Below are 14,013 nucleotides of genomic sequence, written 5' to 3' on the forward strand. Positions count from 1 at the left end.
TAATAATAATAATAATAATAATAATAATAATAAAGAAAAAGAATAAGAGATCATGAGAACAAAATACCCTAAATTATTTTTGTTATTATAAACATTATTATATTATTATATGTGTATTTGTTGGAATGTAATAATTCTTTACGTATTTATTTTTATGTTTCTTCTTATTTAAAATTATTAAAATTAATATATTTATTTGATTTTAAAAGTAAATTTATTAATTTTAAAATGTTTTATTTTAACTATAATATGCCATTATTACTGCTACCCACATCTTTCATAATTAAATATATTTTTATCATATGTAAATAATGATTAAGTTATTGAAAATGTTTTAAAAAGAATAACAATAAAATAAGATAAGATTTAAAGATATACTCTTACGTTTGTTTTTCTAGATAATATATATATATATATATATATATAATTTGAAATTTATATAATATAATGGTTATTACAAACAATCTGTCGTTTAAAAATTTGTTTGCCGATCGCTACCTAATCATAGTAACATTTTATGTGTTATTAACTCATATACACTTATACTTAATACCTAATGTTTATATAATAATATGAGCGCATAACCGCCACTCTTGTAATATATCGTTTTGAAATAAGGATTTTGTCGTAAATTAAAATCCATTATTTTTTTTAACTACGGCAGTGATTGAGGGGCGGCTTGTTCCGTGATAAACAAATGACTCCAAATAAGAACCTCAAGGCAGCCAATCCTAAGAAAATAAATGAACCTGAAGCAGTAAGAGTAAGCATTCAGGTGCTGGTGCTATGACCTTTTTCCACCTTTTTCGAACCGAATGATTCAATGCTCTCAGAAAGCGGATCAAAGGCTTCTTATTCAATGATTAAATGATCAATACACCTCCTTCCTATTTATTATCTTCATCAAAATCACCCTCATCCAACTGCCACGTGAATGAAGAATCGAGTTGTTGAACCATTATTTATTCACTTTCAACATAGTCGCAAGGCCTTATGATCGTGGTAGTGGTGGTCTAAAACAGCTGTTCTAAAACAACATAGAACATTTCTACGATCTATGCATCAAAATCATCGTCCTACACCCTTCGTTTATAGTTTTGCCAACGTTCATGAAAACTCATCTCAATCGGCTCTACGGTAAATATTTTCCCAACAAATCTCGTGTTCATCGTTTATTCTGTTTCGAACCTATATTGATAGTTAATGTTCGACATTGATGCATTTTTTATTTTTGAATTTCAGTGTCGCCGCGATTGCCCATAAACATTGTTTCGAGTTTTCCATGAACCACTGTCGAATAAATTATTTTAGATTGCTCCACTGTTGCTGAAACTTCTCCAACTTATACCATATGAGATCGTCAAACAAGGTATGGGGTGAGAGTGAGTTCGAATGCATGAGTATAAATTAAGTGAGATGAACGGGAATACCGTATTTCCCACAATTCATTCGGGGCTCGCTACGTATGGCAGAAGCCCTTTGAGTAATAATTGACTAATGAGCAAACTTGAATTTTGTGAGGTTAAAATGTGAATTAGAAACTTTTATAGGATGCTGTTTGATTTAATTTTTGACGATCGTGTGATAGTTAAATTATTGTAGAATTGTGTATTTGATGCATTTTGTGCCATGTTTATATCTATCCTTGATATTGATATATGATATAAAATGTGATGAATTGTAATTACTTGCCTTGCAATTGATGTGATGTGTGTGAACGATATAGTATTACATTTATTATATGTGAGTGAAGACCCTTTATTGTTTGAGATGATGTATTATGATGATAAAATCTGAATGTAATGTATGACTATGGAAATCTGCAATGACGATGTGTACTCCTTGACTTGTGATATTACCACCTTGATGAATATCATGAAATGCGTATTGTGTTTAATTGAATATTGACAAATTTGACCCGTGCCAATGATGGTTTTCTTAATGGAGTAAGTAAGTTAGGACAACGAGGGGAGAAAGTAGTTATTGATAATTTTTGAAGTAGATATTATTTGGTCATCATATAGTTAGGGCCTGACAAGCCTAGTGATTATGGGGAAGTACAACTGAATGAGCCTGATCGTGGCGGTCTGCTGTTGAGCCTTAGGGCAAGATTGTTAGACCTTGGAGGTATTCGGATGGGGAATTCCTAAGTGACTTAGAGGTAGCACTCCAAATGTTGGGAGCTACCGTGCAACACACGTTTACCTCGACTGTCGCGTATATGTGTCTCGGGTTGAGTTGAGGGAACCTATGAGGACAGGGCCAATTTGAATTGTCCGTCCACTTGCGTGGTGGCATAGTATCAAGCCTCCTAACCAAGTACTTCAGAGCTAGAATGGTACCAATGAAAGAGGAGGAGTCTAGAGTATAAGAGCATGCATAACATTACTTGATTTGTGTATTTACTTACTTGATGTTGTGGATCGTATCAATGTTTTACCTTGATTATTCTTGTTGGTTGTGATTTGATATGATATGGTGTTTAATATTTTTACGTGTTCTTCTCAGTTATTTTATACTATTACATATTTTCGAAGCTCACCCCTCGTTGCTTGTGTTTGGCGCTTGCTAGAGCGCAGTTATTTCAGGTTATCGATTGGGGATCCACGCTCTGAATAGGTGATACTGGGTGGAAGTGATTTTTCGTATTTTGTTGAGTTATGAACAATTTAGATTTTTGTAAATTTGATTGATCAATTGTGTTATTTTTATCGGTTATTCAGAGGTAGAAATTAATTGTCTCTAAGTTTAGAACTTGCTTTTATATCAAAAGTATTTATTTAATGAACATCAACTATATTCGATATTAAGAGTTTTTTTATTGAAAATTTTTATGCAAGCATTTTGTTTAAGTGTGAATGTGACGTCTTGAACCTTAAAGTATAAATATATATATATATATATATATACTCTATTTTGGAACCGCTGCGAATCTCTTTAAAACTAGTACATTTTACTTTTTATTTCAATTTGGGTTCAGGGTGTTACATATGGAATTCCTTATTTTGCACAATTCTTCTTCACCATAAGTCCGATTTGAGTGAAATCAACGCCAAAACGACCGTGTAAAGAGTGACCATATAATCCATTGATTGATATTTTGATTTATAGTAAGTTCCCTTGACCCATTTTCGAAATTGAGTTTTTAGAGTGTCTTCTCATAAGTTAATTTTTACGTTCACGCAAAAATTGTCAAGTTAAATCGATTGAAGAATAAGGAGTTAAAGAACAAATAATTTTTCTTGTGGATTTGTACTTGTAATACCCCAAATTTTATAATAAACAATTTTATTAATTAAATAGGATTTTAGATAATTAATTTGGTTCTAAAATTATTTTATAATATTACAACTATTTTATTCTTGTACATATTTTACTAAATGAGTGATGTAAATAATAAATATTATTTTATTATTTTATATATTTTTCTAAAAATAATACTATTTTAGTGTAAATATTTTAGAGAATAACATTTAGGCGATTTTATGTGTATATGTGAATTGGTAATTAATGTGGTATTTTCTTGTGTGTTTGACTAATATTAAATATGCACTTTATTATATTTAATTTATTCTTAATATATTTTATTTTAATTTTTTATTTTATTAATAATTATCTTGGTATAGTAGTAATATTGTTTTTGATTTTCTTTATTTTTATATACTTGTTATGTAATTATGATTTAGCAATTAATATAAAGTGTTGATGTTATATTATTTATTTTGTGATTTTGAGTATTCTCTAATGATGGTAGTATTTGAGTATTTGAAAAAAAAAAGGTATAACTATAGTGATAATTTTGAATATGAGAGTTTCAATTGTTTGTAATATGTATTTTTTTTTTAAGATTAATTATTTTAATTACAATAATCTATCATATGTTAGTTATGAGATATTAGTGATGTTTTAAAACTTAAATGACGTTTGGAGGAGTGTTAAAAATGAGATTGAGTAACTATTAATTTTGTTTTAGAAAAATTAAAATAATAATAGTAAAACATAAAATAAATAAGGGGACCAATTGGCTTGACCAATGTATGTGAACCCTAATAAAATAAGGGAGCTACTTGCAGCTGCCGCCGTAGAAGAGAGAGGAAACACAACAACCCTATCGTTGACACTAGTGACCGATAAATGTTCACGACAACTTTCACCATTTTTGTTCAAATTTCACTTTGTTGTTTCACTCATTTAGTTATTCAAATAAACCCAATTTCTCAAATTTTTAACCATCTCAATTTCTCTCTAAAATACCAAACTTCTTCGTTTATGGAATTCGTTATTTTGCATTGTTCTTCTTCACCGTAAGTCCGATTTAAGTGAAACAAACGCCAAAACGATCGTGTGAAAAGTGCCTATATTATCAACTGATCGGTTTTATGATTCATGGTTGTAACACCGTAAATTTTAAAATAAACTATTTTATTAGTTAAGTATGATTTTAAATAATTAATTTAATGTTAAAATTATTTTAGAATATATGATGATAAATTTTCTGACTAATTTTCGTTATATAGGTGATTTCTATGATGTGTTAGTTTTATAAATACTAGATTACATGAGCGATATAAATAATAAATATTATATCTCATTATTTGATATATTTTTTTAAAAATAATAGTATTTTAGTGTAATATATATTTTAAAGAAAAACATTTTATGCGATTTTATATGTATATACGTGTACCCAATTAATGTAATACTTTTATGTGCGCTTGACTAATGTTAAGTATGCACGTAGTTATATTTCAATTATTTATAACTATTTTCTGTTTTTTGGTTATTTTTTTATAAATAATTATCTTGAGATAGAATTGATATTGTGTTTGATTTTGTTTATTTTTATATACTTGTTATAACATTGTGATATAATATATATTTATTATGATTTAGTAATTAATATAAAATATTGATGTTATATTTATTTATTTTATAATTTTGACTATTTTCAAATATGTTGGTATTATTATAATGCGAGTATTATGAGAAATAAGTATAATTGTAGATATTATTTTGAATGTGAGAGTTTCAATTATTAGTAATATGTTTTTTTTTTTTTTTTATTATTTTAACTACTCTAATTTATAAAATATTAGTAATGTTGGAAAACAACTGTGTTTGGAAGAATATTAAAAAGTAGATTAAATAATTATTAATTTTATTTTAGCAAAATAAAAATAATAATAGTAAAAGAAAAACATAAATAAAGGGATCAATGGGTTTGACTCATGCGTGAACCCTAATTGTTAATAAAATAAAACAAACAAAAAAGTGAGGGGAGTTGGAAGGGCAGCGGTAAAACCAAAAAGGAAACACAACAATAACCTATCGTTTGACACCGATGATCGATAACTGTCCAGAAAACTTTCTCCATTTTCGCCCAAATTTGAGTATGTTATTTCATTCATTTAACTAGTCCATTAAACATAATTTTCCAGATTTTTAACAACCCCAATTTCTCTCTAAAATATCCGACTTTTTCGTTTGTAGAATTCTTTATTTTGCACCGTTCTCCTTCACCGTAAGTCCGATTTGAGTGAAACCAACGCCAAAACGACTGTGAGAAAAGTAGCTATATTATCCATTGATTGATTTTCTGATTTACGGTAATTTTTCTTGAACGAATTTCGAATTTAGTTTTTAGAGTATTTTCTCATAAATTATTTTTAATGTTTACTCATAAATTGTCGAGTTAGATCGATTGAAGGACAAAAAGTCAATGAACAAAGGCTGTTTGCTCATGGAATCATATTCGTGTGTGAAAGCATCAAAATAAGGTAAGGGGTGATATAATGTTTGAATTCATGAGTATAATATAATTTGAGATGAACGGGAAAATCGTATTTTCCAACTATTCATTCGGGGATCGCTATGTACGGCAGTAGCCCTTTAAGTGATAAATTGATTAATGTAAAAATATGGGAATTGTGAGATTAAAAATATGGAACAGAAATATTTATAAGGTGTTGATTGATTTAACTTCGTTAAATGTGTGGTATTTGATATTATTGTGATGTTTGATTTATTTTTATCAAATGTATGGCATTTGATATTATTGTGATATTAAATGTTCAATGAATTTTATGTATATGTTTGATTAGCCTTGTTTATGTGATGTGATAATAAAAAGTGAATTCATTTTGATATGTTTATGTGATTATGATGATTTGAAATTAATAATAATAATAATAATAATAATAATAATGTTATAAATTTGTGACAAGCCTATGAGATGATGTATGATTGATGATAGTGATACTATAAATTTGTGAAGAGTTTAATGATGATATATGATTAATGACAGTGATGTTGTGAACTTGTGAGGAGAGTATTGAAGTAACCCCATAGTTGATAAAATAATTGTGATTCCAATTTGTGTTTGAGATGACGGTCTTAATAGAGTATCATAGGCCAACGAGGGGAGAAAATAAATATTGAAAAATTGTGAAGTGAAGATTATTTTGTCATCATATAGGTAGGGCCTGACAAGCCTAGTAATTCTGGGGAAGTTCAATTGAATGAGTCTGATCGTGGCGGTTTGCTGTCTAGCCTTAAGGCAAGATTGTTAGACCTTGGAGGTATTCGGGTGGGGAATCCCTAGGTGACTTGGAGGTAGCACTCTAAATGTCGGGAGCTACCACGCAACACACGTTTACCTCGACTGTCACGTATATGTGTCTCGGGTTGAGTTGAGGGGATCTATGAGGACAAAGCCAATTTGAATTGTCCGTCCACCGGGATGGTGCCATAGTATCAAGCCTTCTAACCAAGTATTTCAGAGTTAGAATGGTACCCCATTGTGAAGTAGAGTCTAAGCTCATGCATAACATCACATTTTATTGTAATTGTTTTGTTGTTATTAGTATGTATCATGTATGGTGATAATTTCTCTTAGACAATTTGATGTTACAGTGAAATCTATTGATTTTCCTTGAGTAATTTCGACCTTTTAATGTGATATTTTCTTGATGGAATATTTGTTTAATGATATGGTTCTATTATGATTGTTTGCGTGTTCTTCTTACTTATATTATACTGTCATCATGATTTCGAGACTCACCTCCTTCGTTGGTTGTGTTTGGCTGGTTGGGCCATGCGTTTGCAAAATCGCAGTTATTACAGGTTAATGAGTCTTGAAGTTCAAGTTTGGGAGGAATCCCGCTCTGATAGGTGATACCGGGAATAAGGGTTTTAATTTGTATTTTAATTATTCAATTTGAATCGAATATTTGTATGAAAACCTTAGAAGTACTAGTAAGTTTTTAGAATTAAATCAAGTAATTATTGTTAAATTAAGCTTATCGAGATTTCACTATTTTAATGGATAAAATAAGTTTAAAGTTTTTAATTTTATTTTTTAGAAACGTGATATCCTAAATTAAATATAAAGTTTTTATTTTCTTGAAAATTTATTTTTATTTATCCGCTGCAAATTTTATAGGAATATGATATAAATTATTATATATATGATTTTGGGATTTAGGGTGTCACAATGGTAAGTTTACTTGACCGAATTTTGAAAATAGTTTTAGAGTGTCTTCTCATAATTTATTTTTAACGTTTACCCATAAATTGTGGACTTAGATCGATTGAAGGACAAAAAGTCAATGAACAAAGACGATTTTCCCGTGAAATCATATTCGTATGTGAAAGTGTCGAAATAAGGTAAAGGGTGAGAGAGTGTTTGGATTCATGAGTATAATATATATTTAGATGAATACAAAAACCGTATTTCCCAATGATTAATCTGGGATCGCTACGTACGACAGTACCCCTTTTGGTGATAAATTAATTGATATGCAAATATGGAAATTATGTGATTAAAATATAGAATAGAAATATTTGTAAGGTGTTGCTTGATTTAATTTCTTTAAATGTGTGGTATTTGATATTATTCTGATATTGAGTGTCGAATGAATTTTATGTATATGTTTGATTAGATAAGTTTATTTGATGTGATAATAAAAGATGGGTGGTTGTGATAATTTTATGTGATGTGATGATGTGTGATTAATGAGAGTGATGTTATAAATTTGTGATGAGAATATTGAAGTAATCCCATAGTTAATGAAATAATGTTGATTCCAATTTGTGTTTGAGATGACAGACTTAATGAAGTATCATAGGCCAACGAAGAATGAAAATAAATATTGAGAATTTTTGAAGTGGAGATTATTTTGTCATCATATAGGTAAGACTTGACAAGCCTAGTGATTCTGGGAAAGTACAACTGGATTGAGCTTTCTCGTTGCGGTCTACTGTTGAGCCTAAAGGCAAGATTGTTAGACCTTGGTGGTATTCGGGTGGGGAATTCCTAGGTGACTTGGAGGTAGCACTCCAAATGTCACGAGCTACCACACAATACACGTTTACCTCGACCGTCGCGTATGTGTGTCTCGGGTCGAGTTGAGGAGATCTATGAGAATATGGCCAAATTTAATTGTCCGTCCACCGGGATTGTGGCATAGCATTGCATTTTCTTGTGATTGTTTTGTCGTGAATATAGTGAAAGGTACTAATTTTTCTTGAGTGATTTTGACTTTTTAATGTGATATTTTCTTGAGGAATGTTTGTGTAATGCTACAGTTCTATTACGATTATTTGCTTGTTCTTCTTACCTATATTATATTATCAACATGATTTCAAAACTCACCTCCTTCGTTGTTTGTGTTTAACTAGCTTGGCCATGCGTTTGTGAAATCGCAGTTGTTACAGGTTAATGAGTCTTGAAGTTGAAGTTTGGGAGAAACCCTGCTCTGATAGGTGATACTGGGAATAAGAGCTGTAATCTGTATTTTACTTATTAAATTTGAAACGGCTTTTGTATGAAACCCTTATAAGTAGTAGTAAGTTTTTAGAATTAAGTTAAGTAATTACACTTAAATCAAGCTTATTTAATTGCACTATTTTTATAGGAGGAAAAAAATTTAAAGTGTTTCGATTGTATTTTGATAAATGTGATATTCTAAATAAGCCACATAAGTTTCTTTTTACTTTGGAAGAGTTTTTATTTATCTGCTGCAAGTTTTATAAAAATATGATATAAGTTATTATATATATTATTTTGGGTTTTAGGGTGTCACGATATTCACGTGTGGAAGCGTCGAAATAAGGTAAGGGGTGAAAGAACGTTTAAATTATGAGTATAATATATTGTGAGATGAAATGGACAATTGCATTTCCCAACGATTCATCTAGGGCTATCTACGTACAGTAGTAGCCCTTTGAGGGATAAATTAATTAAGGTGCAAATATGGAAATTGTGGGATTAAATTATAGAATAGAAATATTTGTAAGGTGTTGATTGATTTAATTTCTTTAAATGCATGATATTTGATATTTTTGTGATATTGAATTTCAAATTAATTTTATGTATTTCTTTGATTATATGAGTTTATGTGATGTGATAATAAAAGATGAATGCGTTATGATAATTTTATGTGATGATGTATGATTGATGATAGTGATGCTATAAATTTGTGATGCGTATACATAATGATGATCATGTGTGATTAATGATAGTGATGTTATAAATTTGTGATGAAAATATTGAAGTAACCCATTAATTGATGAAATAATTGTGATTCCAATTTGTGTTTGAGATGACAGACTTAATGGAGTATCATACGCCAACGAGGGGAGAAAATAAATATTGAGAATTTGTGAAGTGAATAATATTTTGTCATCATATAGGTAGGGCCTAACAAGCCTAGGGATTCTGGGGAAATACAACTAAATGAGTCTGATCGTGGCGGTCTACTGTTGAGCCTTAAGGCAAGATTTTTCGACCTAGGAGGTATTTGGGTGGGGAATTCCTAGGTGACTTGGAGGTAGCACTCCAAATGTTAGGAGCTTCCATGCAACACATGTTTACCTCGACTGTCGCGTATATATGTCTCGGGTTGAGTTAAGAGAATCTATGAGGACATGGCCAATTTGAATTGTCCATCCACTGGGATGGTGGCATAGTATCAAGCCTCATAACCAAGTACTTTATAGTTAGAATGGTACCAAATTGTGAAGTAGAGTCTAACTCATGCATAACATTGCATTTCCCTATGATTGTTTTGTTGTAATTGATGTGTTTCAAAAGTAATAATAATTACTCTTAGATGATTTGATACACATTATAATGAGATAATTATTTTACTCGAGTGACTTTGATGTTGCAATATAATACTATTTGCTTAAATATTTTGATATATCGAAGTGTGATTATGATACGGTATACTGATAATAGCATTTGGGCACATGTTTTTTAGCTTTTCAGTTTGGTATTTTAAAAGCTCTTTATAGCTTAGATTAATATTTTTAGTTTGTTTCTAAACTTTGGGTCGAATTTGAATTATAATTTTATTATTTGCATTTTAATTTTATTATTTGTATTTTGACTCTTTCTCGCTCTATAGGTCTTAACTTGAGCTCTGGATATCGGATTGACGCATATAAGAAGGCGTTGGAAAGATAAAAATCTGAGCAACAAATTTTGTGTTGGAAGATAAGACCAATTTCGAACTTTATTGGGTCTAAATTGGAGATTTCGTAATCTGGATTATTGTAATAATTTTAATTAGCGGGTCACTTGTTTTTAAACCCTAAAGCCCAATATCAAGTACTATATATTAGCATTTTTGTTTCTTTTCTAAAAAAGGAAAAATTAGGATTCGAATTGCTACAAGAAATAAACAGATTTATTTTAATTTCATGGAAGACTAATTTTATAAGATTAATCCACGAGTTCAGAGTTTCACCAAAACATTGAGATTCAGGTTACAATGTCAATTTTGATTCATGATTCTATTCTTTTTTATTTGATTATATTGATATTTTGATTGCTTAAATTGAATTTCAATATGATTGATTAAATTTATTTGACATAATTTGATTTCGGTTTCTAATTTAATTAAATTATAATTTTGCGACGCTTGATCGTTAATTGTAATATTTTGATGATTGTGATGCTTAATCCAATCAAAGAAACCAAATTCACATATGATTGATTACGCTTGTTTGATCAATTCTATAGTCAAATAAGAATAGAATCACAAATTAGACATTAAACTCATTGATAGAATACGTGATAGATCTAAAACTCGAATAAGTGGATTAATTGTTTTGCTCATCTGTTAAATCAAAAATATTTAAAACCCCTTTTTAATTTCAATTTTCAATTCGGTTATTATTATTATATCAGAAGTCATTGCCAAACGATTCGAGTTATTACATCTATTTATATTGTATCAATTGTATTTGACCCGTGTGCAGCAGCATGTCAAATTGGCGCCGCTGCCGGGGACTCCCTGATAATAATATTAACCCTGTTTTTAGGCGACTGTCTCGGATTGCTCCCAAATTCCTCCGTTTAGACCCTTTTTTGAATTTTGTTGAATTTTCAAATTCTCCAAAAATTCCAAAAAAAATTGCGTTGACATTATTTGATTTTTAAAAAAATTGTGGAATTGTTTTTATATTTTTTGGATTTTAGTTGATAGGGTTTTCGATTTTTCACTTCAATTTTGTATTGCATTGTTATGATGATGCGTGACTAGGGATAGTTCTGTGAATCTTCATTCTATTGAACCTGAAATAGATAGGACATTTGAATTACGTCGTAGACTTAATAGAGCTGGTAGTGTTAACGAGTTAGAGTTAGATACTGAAATTGACAACTTGTTGCAAAATATGGCTGATGCGAATAATAGAACTTTAAGACAACTTGTTGCACCTAATGTCAATTATAATGCATTATATATCATATATCCTGAAGTTAGTGTACCATTTAAACTTAAATCTGGTTTAATACACTTGCTTCCAAAGTTTAATGGTCTTGCAGGTGAGGATCCCCACAAACACTTGAAGGAATTCCATATTGTGTGTTCTACCATGAAGCCTCAAGAAGTCACAGAAAACCACATTAAGCTGAGAGCCTTCCCATTTTCACTCCAAGATGCTACCAAGGACTGGCTATACTACCTTCAACCAGGTTCTATTACAAGTTGGAATGATCTCAAGATATTGTTTCTAGAAAAATTCTTCCCTGCCTCAAGAGCTGCTTCAATCAGAAAAGAAATATGTGGCATCAGGCAGATTGACAGGGAATCATTACATGAGTATTGGGAGAGATTCAAGAAATTAGTGTCAAGCTGTCCTCATCACCAGATTTCTGAACAATTGCTCATCCAATATTTTTATGAAGGCTTGTTATCTATGGATAGAAGCATTTTGGATGCTGCTAGTGGGGGAGAACTTGTTGATAAGACCCCAGAAGCGGAAAGGGCTTTGATTGAGAACATGTCCATTAATTCTCATCAATTTACAACTAGAAGCAATTCAATAGTGTTGACAAAGGGTGTGAATGAAATTCAAGCTTCTTCCCACAAGAATTTAGAAGGAAAACTTGATGAGCTTACATCTTTAGTAAAAAAATTGGCAATAGGTAAAACCCAAGCACTGGTTTATGGTATTTGCACTTCTCTAGAGCATTCTTCAGATTCATGTCCTACATTACAAGAAGATCCAATTGCTGATGCTCCTCAACCATATGCAGCAAATATATACAATCCTCAAGCCAACTATGATCTATCATCTAATAGGTACAATCCTGGTTGGAGAACCCATCCCAACTTGAGATAGGGGAATTCATCTGCACAACAGCAACCTAGGCAACAACAACAAAATATTCCTTAACAGCAAAACAATGCACCTTCATTAGAGGACCTCATTAAACAGATGGCTGTCCAGAATCTCCAATTTCAACAAAGAACATATTCCACCATTCAAAATTTGGAAACAAAGATTGGTCAGCTAGCCACTTCAATCAATTAATTGCAGCCTCAAGGGTCAAACCAATTGCATGCACAGTCAGTAGTAAATCCAAATGCTCCCAATGTCAGTTCAATTACATTGAGGTATGGAAATGTGTTGAAATACCAAAGGTACCTGAAACTGTAGTGAAAAATAACAAGGTTGTTGAGGATACTTTGATATCTGAAACTGTTGATGTTGAGCAAAATATACAATTTTCGTTTCCTCAAAGGGCGGTGAAGACTAAGAAAATGGAAGAGGCAGATAGGGACAACGAGATCTTGGATACATTTAAGAAGGTGGAAGTGAACATTCCCCTTCTTGAAGCAATTAAATAGATTCCAAGATATGCAAAATTTCTAAAAGATTTGTGCATACACAAAAGAAAATTAAAAGGTAATGAAAGAGTAAACATGGGGTGAAATTTTTCAGCCCTCATTCATCCCATGCCTCAGAAATGCAAAGATCCAGGAACTTTTTCCATTCCATGTACCATAGGCAATAGTCCATTTGAAAATGCTATGTTAGATTTAGAAGCTTCCATTAATGTTATGCCTACATCAATTTTTAACTCTCTTGCTCTTGGACCGTTATAGAGTACATGTGTTACCATTCAATTGGAGAACAGGAGCAATGCTCTTCCCGCTGGACTTGTGGAGGACGTACTTGTTCGAGTTAATGAATTGATATTTCCTGCAGATTTTTACATTCTGAACATGGAGGGTATGCTGGAACTTTTACATTCTTGAAAACTTTTAGAACAAAAATTGATGTGCATGCTGGAACTCTATCCATGGAATTTGGTGATAGCATTGTAAAATTTAACATCTTTGATGCTATGAAACATGTAAGACCCATAATTTTAAAGTGTATTTTATGTATTTTTATGTATTTTGGATTTTGGCTCGGAGGCTTTTTAGCCAAAGATAATAATATTTTGGAGTTTATATGATCAAAAAGATATTTTGATGCCGATTAGAATTACTCGTCGATAAATAAATTAAATTAACTGCGGTGAATCTTTTACGAGGAATTTAATGGGTTACGGGTGAAATGGTAATTTTAATAAATATGTAGATATTTGTTAAGTTACAATTAATATATATATATATATATATATATATATATATGTTGGTTTGGAGAGAAAAAGAAAGAAAGGAAATTAGAAGGAAGGAAAAGGAAATGATATATAAAGGAAAGAAGGAAAAA

General features: G+C 30.6%; 1 long non-coding RNA gene and 1 pseudogene across 1 annotated transcript; both read left to right on the forward strand.

The window, feature by feature from the left end:
* Positions 1-671: 671 nt before the first annotated feature.
* Positions 672-2,709, forward strand: LOC101495969 (uncharacterized). The gene is made up of 3 exons (XR_190473.4): positions 672-1,137; positions 1,243-1,369; positions 2,580-2,709. It is a non-coding gene; the product is annotated as an uncharacterized lncRNA (long non-coding RNA).
* Positions 2,710-11,269: 8,560 nt separating this feature from the next.
* Positions 11,270-14,013, forward strand: part of LOC105851250 (uncharacterized) — a 49,242-nt pseudogene continuing 46,498 nt past the window's right edge.

The sequence above is a fragment of the Cicer arietinum genome, chromosome 5 (genome assembly GCF_000331145.2).
Source record: "Cicer arietinum cultivar CDC Frontier isolate Library 1 chromosome 5, Cicar.CDCFrontier_v2.0, whole genome shotgun sequence".
Lineage (NCBI taxonomy): Eukaryota > Viridiplantae > Streptophyta > Magnoliopsida > Fabales > Fabaceae > Cicer > Cicer arietinum.